Source organism: Neomonachus schauinslandi, chromosome 6 (genome assembly GCF_002201575.2).
Source record: "Neomonachus schauinslandi chromosome 6, ASM220157v2, whole genome shotgun sequence".
NCBI classification, from domain to species: domain Eukaryota; kingdom Metazoa; phylum Chordata; class Mammalia; order Carnivora; family Phocidae; genus Neomonachus; species Neomonachus schauinslandi.
The window spans coordinates 135,652,340-135,664,529 of NC_058408.1; positions in this window are offsets into that span (position 1 = coordinate 135,652,340).

The window sequence follows — 12,190 nt, forward strand, 5'->3', positions numbered from 1 at the left end:
TGTATTAGAGAAAAGATCTAAAATCAATCTAGCTTTCAACTTACGAAAATAGGGGGAAAGCAGGCCAAATTAAATCCAAAGTAGGTAGAAGAAAAGAAATAAAAAAAAAATTAGAGCATAAATCAGTGAAATAAAAAGCAGGAACTCAATTAAAAAAAATAAAAAAACCAAAAGCTAGTTTGAAAAGATCAGTAAAATTGAGAAGACTCTAGCTAGGCTAACTAGAAAAAGAAGATACAAATTAGAAACAGCAGAAATAAAAAACAGGCAATTACCATAGTGTCCATGGATATTAAAAGGATAATAAAGGAATATTATGAACAATTTTATGGCCACAAATTTGATAACCTAGATAAAATACACCAATTCCTCAAAAGACACAATCTGCCAAAACTCATACAGGAAATAGTCTGAACAGGCCTTATTCTAGTAAAGAAATTGAACCACTAATTAATAACCTTCCAAAATAGAAAGTGCCAGGGCCAAATATTTTCACTTGTGAATTCTACCAAACATCTAAGGAAGATTTGATACCAATTCTCTACAATCTCTTCCAAAAGATAGGAGCAGAGGGAATACTCAATGTCATTCTATGAGGCCATCATCCCCTTAATACCAAAACCAGACAAAGGCATTATAAGAAAACTGCAGACCAATATCTCTCACAAACATTGATGCAAAAATCCTCAGCAAAATATTAGCAATTTGAATCCAAAAATGTATAAAAAGAACTATACACCATGACCAAGTGGAATTTATTCCAGATATGCAAGGTCATTTTAATTTTCCAAAATGAATATCATCCATCATATTAACAGATTAAAGAAGAATTACATGATCGGGACGCCTGAGTGGCTCAGTCGGTTAAGCATCTGCCTTCGGCTCAGGTCATGATCTCAGGGTCTTGGGATCGAGTCCTGCATCGGGCTCCCTGCTCACCAGGGAGTCTGCTTCTCCCTCTCCCTCTGTCTCTTCCCCCTGCTCATGCTCTCTCTCTCAAATAAATGAATAAAATCTTTAAAAAAAAAAAAAAGAATTACATGATCATGTAAGTTGTGGAAAAAGCATTTGACAAAACAACATCCATTTATGAAATATCTCAGCAAACTAGGAATAGAGGGTAAGTTCCTCAACTTGATAAAGAACCTTAAAAAAACAAACCCTACAGCTAACAGCATACTAAATAGAAAGCAGAAGCTTTTCTATTAAGAACAGAAAGCAAAGATGTCTCTTCTCATTTCTTTCTTTTTCAAACATACTAGAAGTACTAGCTAATGCAATAAAAGAAGATAAGGAAATAAGTCATACAGACTGGGAAGGAAGAAATAAGACTGTCTTTGTAGATGACATGATCATCTATGTAAAAAATCCAAAAGAATTGACAAACACTCCTAAATAATAAGTGATTATAGTAAGGTTGCAAGATTCAAGGTTCATATACAAAAGTCAATTGCTTTCCTATATACTAGCTATATATAGTATATACTATGCTATATACTAGCAAAGAATAGGAATTTGAAATTAAAAATAATACCATTTAACATTAGCATCCAAACAATGAAATGCTTTGGTATAAATCTAACAAAATATGTATGAGATCTACATGATGAAAAATACAAATCTTTGATAAGAGAAGCCAATAGCTAAATAAAATGGAGAGCGATTCTATGTTCATTGGTAGGAAATCAATCAACAGTCAAGATGTTAGTTCTTCCTCAACTTGATCTATAGATTCAACATAATCCCAAACAAAATTCTAGAAAATTTTGTGGATCTTGACAAACTGATTCTAAAATCTGTAAGGAAAGGCAAAAGACTCAGAATCCCTGACACAATATTGAAGGAGAAAGACAAAGTTGAGGACTAATGCTACCTAATTTTAAGACTTAAATAATGCTGCAGTAATCAAGATAGTGTGGAATTAGTGAAAGAATGGACAGGTCAAGAGAACAGAGTAGAGGCCTCAGAAATAGACCCACACAAATACAGTCAACTGATCTTTGATAAAGGAGCAAAGACAATGCAATGGAGAAAGGGTAGTCTTTTCAACAAATTGTGTTGGAGCAACTAGATATCCACACGCAAAAAAAAAAAGAATCCAGAACTTAAACCTTCTACAAAATTTAACTCAAAATGAACCATATACCTAAATGTAAAATACAAAACTATAAAACACATAGACAATAATACAGGAGATAGTTTAGATGATCTTGGATCTGATGTTAACCTTTTAGGTATAATACTGAAGTCATGATCTATGAAATAAGTAGGGTCTCATTAAAATTTAAAAATTTTGTTCTGTGAAATACACTGGCAAAAGAATGAGAAGATAAGCCATGACTGGGAGAAAATACTTGCAGAAGACTTATCTGATAAAGGACTTATAAAAATTTTTACAAAGAACTCTTAGAATTCAACCTTAAAAAAACCCAACCCAGGGGCGCCCGGGTGGCTCAGTTGTTTAAGCGACTGCCTTTGGCTCAGGTCATGATCCTGGAGTCCTGGGATCGAGTCCCGCATGGGGCTCCCTGCTCAGCGGGGAGTCTGCCTCTCCCTCTGACTCTCCCCCTCTCATGCTCTCTCTCTATCACTATCTCTCTCAATAAATAAATAAAAATCTTTAAAAAAAAAAAAAACCCAACCCAAAGGAAAAAAAAATGGTCAAGAGATCTAAACATATCTCACCTAAGAAGATAAACAGATGGTAAATAAATATATGAAGAGATGCTCAACATCATACGTCATTAGGGAATTGAAAATATAAAACAATGAGATACCACTGTATTCCTATTAGAATAGCTAGAGTCCAAAACCCTGATAACAAACAGTGAGAATGTGGAGCAATAGAAACTGTCACTCACTAATGGTAGGAATGCAAAATGGTACAGACAATTTGGAAGACAGTTTGGCAGTTTCTTACAAAACTAGACATATACTTGCAATCATGCTCCTAGGTATTTACCAAATGAGTTGAAAACATGGCCACACAAAAACCTGCGCTCAGATATTTGTGAGAGTTTATCCATAATTGCCAAAACTTGGAAGCAACTAAGATGCCCTCCAGTAGGGAAATGGGTAAATTGTGGTACTTCTAGACAATGAAATATCCTGTTCTAAAGATAAGCTCTCAAGGCATGAAAAGACATGAAAGACATGGAGGAACCCTAAATGCATATTATTAAGTGAAAAAGCCAATCTGAGCAGGTTATATACTGTATGATTCCAACTGTATCACATTCTGGAAGGGCAAAACTATTGAGACAGTAAAAAAAATCAGTGGTTGCCAAGGGCTTTGTGGGGCTGATTAGAAGGAGCATGGGATTTTTAGGACAGTGAAACTATTCTGTATGATACTATATCGGGGGATACATGTTCTTATACATTTGTATCCATAGAATATACAACCAAGAGTGAACCCTAGTATAAACTGTGGACTTTGGTGATAATGTCATGTCCATGTTAGTTCATCAGTTGTAACAAATGTGCCATTGTAGTACAGTATACTGATGTTTGGAAAGGCTGTGTGTGTGTGTGGGTGGGTAGGTAGGGAAGTGTATATATGGGAACTCTATTTTCCACTGAATTTCGTGAACCTAAAACTGCTCTAAAAAAAATAAAGTAAAAAAAAAGGTGGAGGATGGGAAGAGGACAGAGAGTACACAAATTACAAATGAGATTCGTAGTGTTGCATCTAGCTGTAGTTTGGTGATTTGCATTGCTGTATAGCATTTCATCCTGGGAATATACCACAATTTATTTAACCATTCTACCACTGATAGATATTAAAACTGTTTCTAGTTTTGAGTTTCTATGAATATTTTTAAATGTGTCTTTTAATAAACATATATGCATGTCTTGACTAAGAATGAAATTATTATAGAATATACTTATGTTCAGCTTTAATAGATACTGTTGAACAATTTTCCAAAGTGGTTGAATTAATTTACGTATCTACCAGTAAATGTATAAGAATTCCAATAGCTCCACATTTTGTCTGACCCTTAGTATTATTTTTTTCATTTTAGCCATTCTGGTATGTGTATAGTTAGCCTCTCAAATTTTGAGACACCATTTTTTCTCAGAAACTCTCGAGTTGTTACCTCTTTTGGTGTTAAATCGATTCCTGTGCTTTCTCCAAGAAATGATGGCAGTACTCTGATGCCCCAAGTGGTAAAAAGCAGCCTCAAAGTATCATGTCTTTATGATTTTGCACTGTTTTACTCCTGGCTGTAGAGGTGACTTATAAGCCCTAGCATGTACTTCTTGTGCGGCTCTCAGTTACCCTTGATAACATGCTAACATTCCCAGATACTGTGTATTGAATCCTACTATGCTAGTAGTGAGCATGGTTAGTCCCTCTGTAGCACGTTAAAAAAAGTCATTTCATTTTGCAATCAATATTGTCAAAATCATGCCACTTTTAAAAGTTTATTTTGTTTGGATAATGTCTGTTAAAAGCTTACTAATTGCCTTCAGCAAAATGTAATCTTAAAATGGTATTTCTGCATTTCTCTAGTCTGACTTTCCTATTTTAAAATGTTCGCTTCTTTTCCTCGCAAGTAACATTCTTCTGACTCATTACATTCTAATGTTGAGAAAAACAAGAAATAAGTATTTGGAAATTTGAAAAAAATATTGTAAAAATAGAAATATAGTGAAGTCTCATCATCAACTAGGGAGGATATTGAGGTGTTCGTGGAAAAGACATTAGAGTTTGTCCAAGTTGGTCTGGCAAATCTTGTGTTGCTTCCACTATTTTCTTTCAGATCTCTGGATTACCTAGATTAATGTTATCTGAGATTTATTGGAAGCACATTTTCTAGCCTGGGTCTCAATGCATAGCTGCCTAGACATTCCAGTATGGTCCTTTGTGGCCTCTCTTGTGCAATTGATAACCTTTACTTGCCATCCTGTTTACCACTTATGTAGAAGAGAGTAGGAAATAATTAGCAATATTAGTAATGAGACATATCATTAATTAGCCATTCGTATATGGTAGGCAGTATTATTAAGCACTTAATATGCATCATCTCATCTAATTCCTACCACAGGAAACAAGTCCTATTATTCCCAGTTTACAGATGCTAAAATTGAGGTTCACAGAGGTTAAGTGACATCTGTGTGGGCGCAGGGTAAGAAAGTAGAGGAAACTGATTCAAATACAGGCCTGTGTGTTTCAAAAGTGCCAAGAGTCTTAAAGTAAATTTCCAGCTTAAATTTAGAAATTAAAAAAAAAAAAAGGCTTATGAGGAATCACATTTAGGTAACTTGCCCGTCAGCCATTGTGGTGTGTGTGTGTGTGCATGTGTGTGTGTGTTTGTGTGTACAGATGCATGTGTGTGTGCATATTAAAAGATACAGATGAATGTTGTTGCATATAACCTCAAGGGCCAATGTAGATATGTTACGTGAAAGTCATTGAAATAAAATCCAATCAGCTCAATCTGAGTTAATTCAGTGACATTCTCTGTTGCTCTGCCTCTATCCGTCTTCATTTCTTCATCTAAAAATCAGAGATTTGAATACTCCTATCAGCACCTTCCCCTATACTGGAAACAGAGTCAGCTGGGATGGTGGATAGGGCTCACAGTCCTTGTTCCTTAGAAGGCCTTTCTGCTATCATAAAGTATATCACAATATTGCAAAAATCAGGCCCATTTGCAGCCAAAACTTTTAAATAAAAAGAGGTTTTAAATACAGCAGAATATATAGCTCAGGTTATGTATGTTATTATATAGCATTTGATGGGGTCTGATTTGCTTTTGTATTTTATCCTCGACTTACCTCTGGACTTTATTTCAGCCTGGTTGAGAACTTCCAGGTGTGGAGAACGAGGCAGCTGCCTGATTTTGAATTTCCCCAACACTCCTGTGCCCTCTATACCTGTCCCCCACCTTTCATAAAAATTAGCAAGACCAAATAAAACCACACACAACCCACATCTTCAGCATGACTAGAAGACAGAAAACAAATTCTAAAGGAATTTTCACTTCTAGCTGTTGCTGCAAGCTTGTGAATGTGAAGACTAGGAAATGGGAGGCTTAAGAAGCACAGATAAATGTACCCCAACAAGAGGAAATTCAACATTAAATGCCAAAATACTGAATACAAGTAAAGACCTGATAGGTCATCATCGCGGCTTTGGGGAAGATGACTTTCCAGAAATAAGGAAGGTCTGTATGTACACATTGAAAGGGCCCATTGGGTACCCAGGAAAATTGACCAGAACAACGGACTCAGAGACTATAGCAAAACAATTAGACTTAAAGATTTAAAGAAGTTCTTAAAGCCTCCAGCCAAATGATAATTTACAAAGACAAGAGACTGAGAGACATCAGAGTTCTCAAAAACAACATGCAAATCACAGCAACAGTGGAACATCATTTTCAAGAAATCTAGTGTGAGCCATGATTATTATATCCATGCAAGCTGCTCTTCAAGTATCAAGGCTACAAGCAGTTTTGAATGTGCTAGATCTTGGGTGGTACCATAAACATGTGTCCTTTCTGAAGAATCTCGTAGATGGTGTGTACTATTCAGTCAAAAGTTGACTGAAAAAACAAGTACCAAATGAGGATTTTGGATATTTAATTATAGAATTGAGGTTAAAACAAGGAAGGAGTGAGAGTAAAGAAGAATATGCAACTATTAAATGTTTTGGCAAAGTAGAAAGGATGCAATCCAAAAAAGGGGAGAGAAGATGCAAATCAACACCACAATGAGATACGACTTCACACCCACTAGGATGGCTATAATAAAGACAGCTGGGGCGCCTGGATTGGCTCAGTCGTTAAGTGTCAGCCTTTGGCTCAGGTCGTGATCCCAGGGTCCTGGGATCTAGCCCCGTGTCAGGCTCCCTGTTCATGGGGAGCCTGTTTCTCCCTCTGCCTCTCCCTTTCCCTCTGCTTGTGTTCCCTCTCTTGCTGTTTCTCTCTCTGTCAAATAAATAAATAAAATCTAAAAAAAGAAAAAAGAAAAAAAGACAGTTAATAGCGCACATTGGTGAGGATGTGAAGAAACTGGAATGCTGTAATTGCTGGTGGGAATATAAAACGGTGCAGAAGCTTTGGAAAAGAGTCTGGAAGTTACAAAATGTTAAACATAGACCTACTAGATGACCCAACTCCTAGATATACATATCCAAGGGAAATGAAAACGTGTCTACATAAAAACATGTACATTAATATTCATACAGCTTTCTTTCTTTCTTTTTTTTTTTTTAAAGATTTTATTTATTTATTTGACAGAGAGAGAGACAGTGAGAAAGGGAACACAAGCAGGGGGAGTGGGAGAGGGAGAAGCAGGCTTCCCCTTGAGCAGGGAGGCCGATGCAGGGCTTGATCCCAGGATCCTGGGATCATGACCTGAGCCAAAAGCAGACGCTTAATGACTGAGCCACCCAGGCGCCCCTCATACAGCTTTCTTAATAATAGCTAATAGTGGAAATAATCAACTAATCATCAATTAGTGAATAAATAGAATGTGATGTACCCACAAAGTGGAATAGTATTTGGTAATGAAAAAGAAGGAATACTGATTATATTACAACATGGATAAACAGTGAGAACATGCTAAATGAAACAAGCCAGTCACAAAAGGCCACAAATTATATGATTCCGTCTACATGAAATGTCCAATAGAGGGAAAACTATAGAGACAGAAAGTAGATTAATGGTTGCCCGGGCTGGGAGAATTGAGGGAAATGGAAAGTGATTGTTAATTGGTACAGGATTTCTTTTTGGAGTGAAAAGAATGAAATCTTGCCATTTGCAATGGTTTGGATGGAACTAGAGGATATTATGCTAAGTGAAATCAGTCAGTTAGAGAAAGACAAATAACATGACTTCACTCATATGTGGAATTCAAGAAACAAAACAAATGAACATAGGGGAAAGGAAGGAAAAATAAAATAAGATGAAAATAGAGAGGGAGGCAAACCATAAGAGATGTTGAACTCTAGGAAACAAACTGAGGGTTGCTGGAGGGGAGGGGGGTGGGGGGATGGGGTAAATGGGTGATGGGCATTAAGGAGGGCACTTGATGTAATGAGCACTTGGTGTTATATGCAACCGATGAATCACTAAATTCTACCCCTAAAACTAATAATACCGATGAATCACTAAATTCTACCCCTAAAACTAATAATACAGTATATGTTAGCTAAATTGAATTTAAATAAAGAATTTTAAAAAATTTTAGTGAAGGGGTGCCTGGGTGGCTCAGTCGTTAAGCGTCTGCCTTCGGCTCAGGTCATGATCCCAGGGTCCTGGGATCGAGCCCCACATGGGCCTCCCTGCTCGGTGTGAAGCCTGCTTCTCCCTCTCCCACTCCCCCTGCTTCTGTTCCCTCTTGCTGTTTCTCTCTCTGTCAAATAAATAAATAAAATCTTTCAAAACATTTTAGTGAAAAAAATACCTATGAGTTTGTATAGAGCAAAACAAGTTGATGTTAACATTTTTATGAAAAAATTAATATACAAGAATACCGAGGAGAGCACTGAAGAGGAAGAGCTATTAGAGGGGACTAGCCTTATCAGACAGATAATAAAATATACTGAAAAAAAATTTAAAGCTTTTATTCTTTTTAAGATTTTATTTATTTACTTGAGAGAGTGGGGCAGAGGGAGAGGGAGAAGCAGACTCCTCTATTGAACAGGGAGCCTGACACAGGGCTCAATCCCAGGACCTCAGGATCATGACCTGAGCCGAAGGCAGACGCTTAACCAACTGAGCCACCCAGGTGCCCCAAGAGATACCAAAATTTAACATGTGATTTAACAAGGTGCATGTATAGACAGACCAGTGGATTGGTATAGAAAATTCAGAAATTATTTCACTTACATATAAAAATCTAGTATATGATACAGATAGTGTCTCAAATCACTGAGGAAAATATGGTCTTCTAAATAAATGGTGTTGGGACAAGTGGGCAGCTATTTGAAAAAGTTAAAATTAGACCCAGCACTTCTACCATGAGCAAGAATGAATTCTAAATGGATCAGAGATCTAAATGTAAAAATTAAAACTGGACAAGTAACTGGAAGAAAACATAGGTAAGAAAGCCTTTCTAACTATGACCAAAATAGCTAACTAAAATAATAGAAAAATCAGCTAAAAATATAGACAATTGACAAAAAGATGTAAAATTGACCTATGTAGATCTGGAAAGGATGCTTAGCTGTACTCATAAGAGAAATGCAAATTAAGGCTACAATGAGATACTATTTTTCATCCATCAGGTTTGCCAAATTTGAAAGTTTGACAATATGCTCCATTTGCAAGACTTGGGGGAAATGGGCACTCTCATACGTGACTGGTGAGAATGCAAAGTGGTGCAGGCCCTGTGGAGGGAAACGCAGCAATATCTAACAAAACTCCACACACATCTGCCCTTTAACTCAGCAGTCCCACTCCTAGGAATTTAAACTCAAGCTATGTTTCCAACAAAATGGAAGTGCACAAGCACAAAGTTATTCATTACATTATTTATAATGGCAAAGTATTGGAACCACCAAAATGTCCAAGCACAGGAAATTGGTTGAATAAGCCATGATATGTACACACCATGGAATGCTATGCAGCTATAAAAAAAAAGCAGATGAAAATAATGTCTTTATGAACTGATATGGAGTGATTTATAGGAGATAATGTTTGCTTATCTTTATAGAAGGAAGACAATGAAGCTGGTTTAAGTGGTGGAGGTGGTGCAGGAGGGTGGAAGGGGTCACGATGGGATGACACTTTTCTAACTGTTTTGTATAGTTTTGACTTTGGGAAGCATATTTTGCATGTTCACAATGTAAAGTAAATAGGAAGGGGAAACTGAAAAGAAAGAAAACTGGAAGCAAATAAACATACAAAATTGTATTTGACTGTCTCGAGGGAATTGTATTCCTTCAGTCTTGGGTGCAAGGTAGGGGAGAACTGCTTACAATTTCTGAACTCTTTAAAAAAAATTTTAGGTGAGGGGCGCCTGGGTGGCTCAGTTGGTTAAACGTCTGCCTTTGGCTCAGGTCATGATCCCGGGGTTCTGGGATCGAGTCCTGTGTGGGGCTCCCTGCTCAGTGGGGAGCCTGCTTCTCCCTCTCCCTCTGCAGCTCCCCCTCCTTGTGTTCTCCCTCTCAAATAAATAAAATCTTTAAAAAAATTTTTAGATGAAATTCAGATAACATAAAATTAGCCATTTTATTTTTTTTAATGAGCCATTTTAAAGTGACTATTTTATAATGTGCAACTACCACCTCTGGTTCCGAAACATTTTCATCACCCCCACAAAAACCCTCATACCCAGAAAGTGCTCGCTCCCTACTTTGCCTTCTCGCAGCCCCGGTGACCACAAATCTGCTCTCTGCCTCTATGGATTTGCCAATTCTGAACCTTGCATGTAAATGCAATCATACAATACATGACTTTTGTGTCTGGCTTCTTTCACTTAGCATACTGTAACCTCTGAACTCTTTTTAGGAGCTTGATTTTTTTTTTTTTTTTTTTTTTTTTGTCGTGGCATAGGTGAAGAAGCAATTCTGAAATTATTTTACACGTATTATAAGACTGAGCAAATACATCCCTGTGTGAAGGTTGGTTTTGGATCCCAGGTTTTGACTTTCCTTTTACGGCCACTGTTTCCAAATTGAAGCGTTTGAAGGCTCTGCTCTGCCGCGTTCTGTCGGTCACACGCATGCGCAGTTCACAGGGGAGCTGGGGCTTACGTCAGCCGTACATGGACTTAGAGGACCCCTTCTCCCTTCTCGTTGGCTTCCCCTGCCGCCATCACTTGGACGCTTCCAGGAATCCCTTTTCCGATTTTTCTGGTTAGAAAGATGGATTTCTTTTGGAGTTTGTGAAAACATTTCCAGGGAGCATTGATAGCCAGACCATCTCTTAAATAGTATGTGTGTGTACATGTGTGTGCGTGTGCGTGTGTGTGTTATGTTTCAGGCACCGCGTCTCCATGGTTTCTTTGAGTAAATGTGAAGGGTGAATTCACCTTACCCACCTAGATTAATGAATGTTAGCTTAAGAGTTATTAACGTTGGTGACAAATATCTCCTTCACACCCAGGCGCAGTGGCTCTGGCTCACCTGTTATACCTGAGAATGAAGAGCCATCATGTGACATAACTGATTCGAGGTTTGCTTTTCCTTACGCTTCTGGACAAAACAGGCAAGATCATCACCTGGATGTGGTGGGAAAGGGCACTTATTTATGGGGACTGCCCTGGAGGACTGCAGGAGGTGAGGACGAGGTTCCTGTATGGGCACCGCCCTCCACAGTCACACTGTCGTGGAAACACAAACGTGGCCCCCGGGGCCGGGTGCAGGGGGTGGGTGGGCAGCAGCAAGGAGCCAGAGAGGAGCCTAGCCTTTTCTTGCATCCTGAAGGAATCGCCGATCCTGGCACAGTGCTCTCTTCCTGGTCTTGGCCAGGGGCCCTTGCAGGGCCAGAAGACACCCGGCTTCATCTTCCCAGGATGATGGTGAGAGGGGCTAGTAGTCTAGAGATAAAGACAAAGAGGCAGAGGCAGGACTTCTCCCTTGTTTTTGTGAGTCCAGCAGGACTGGTCTGGCAGGTAGTGAGGAGACGCCCGGAAGGTGGGAAATCAGGTAGCACGGAACAACAACACTCTTGTCGTTGCTCTTCTTTTGGCTTACGTTCACCTTCGGTTACAGTGTGATCCCAAAGGGCTCGGGCACAGGTACAAGAAAGTGGAGGAATCACATAATGGCTCAGAGGGAGCAACAGAACTTGTTTCTAGTGACTGCCCTCCCACCACCCCCGTGCCAACAACGCAGGGACTTGACAGCTGTCTGTAGCTCGCAGCAGCATTTGGTTCCAGCTGTGCACATGGCAGGGGCAGCAGTGGGAACATGGTGTTCCCCACCTGCTCATTGTGTTCAGATGGATTGAGAATGTGTGTTTAAGTACGGTCTGTGTGCGTGGGTGTGTGGCCTACGTTTGTGTGTCCAAACTTCTATTCGTGAGGCTTATATCACAGCCTAGGAGTGCAAGCTAACGAGGCATGTTGTTTTTTTCTTAGTCAAGGCTTCAGAAAGAAAGAAAGAAAAAAAGAAAGAAAGAAAGAGAGAAAGAGAAAAAGAGAGAAAGAAAGGGAGGAAGGAAGGAAGGAGGAAGGAAGGAAGGAAGGAAGGAAGGAAGGAAGGAAGGAAGGAAGGAAGGAAGGAAGGAAGGAA